This window comes from Taudactylus pleione, unplaced genomic scaffold (genome assembly GCF_031769625.1).
Source record: "Taudactylus pleione unplaced genomic scaffold, aTauple2 ptg000260l, whole genome shotgun sequence".
In the NCBI taxonomy this organism is placed as follows: domain Eukaryota; kingdom Metazoa; phylum Chordata; class Amphibia; order Anura; family Myobatrachidae; genus Taudactylus; species Taudactylus pleione.
Window position 1 is genome coordinate 648,349 of NW_028284662.1, and position 300 is coordinate 648,648.

Sequence of the window (300 nt, forward strand, 5' to 3'; positions counted from 1 at the left end):
GATATTTAAAAGATATTTGTTGTACATTTATATGCACATTAGCCCATACTTGCCTACCCTCCCGATTTGGCCGGGAGCCTCCCGAAAATTGGGTACCGCTCCCAGCCCCCCGGAAAGGCAGGCAAGCCTCCCGGTGACCCGCCCGCCTGCCTCGCGATTACAATAGAAACCCGCGGGGATGGAACGGTAACGTGATTCGCACTGAAGCGCGCCATCGTGGGCCGTCCCGTTTCACAATGCCATTTTGTGAAGAGGGGGCGGGGCTTCGATGACACGGTCACGCCCCATGCTCTGCCCCGA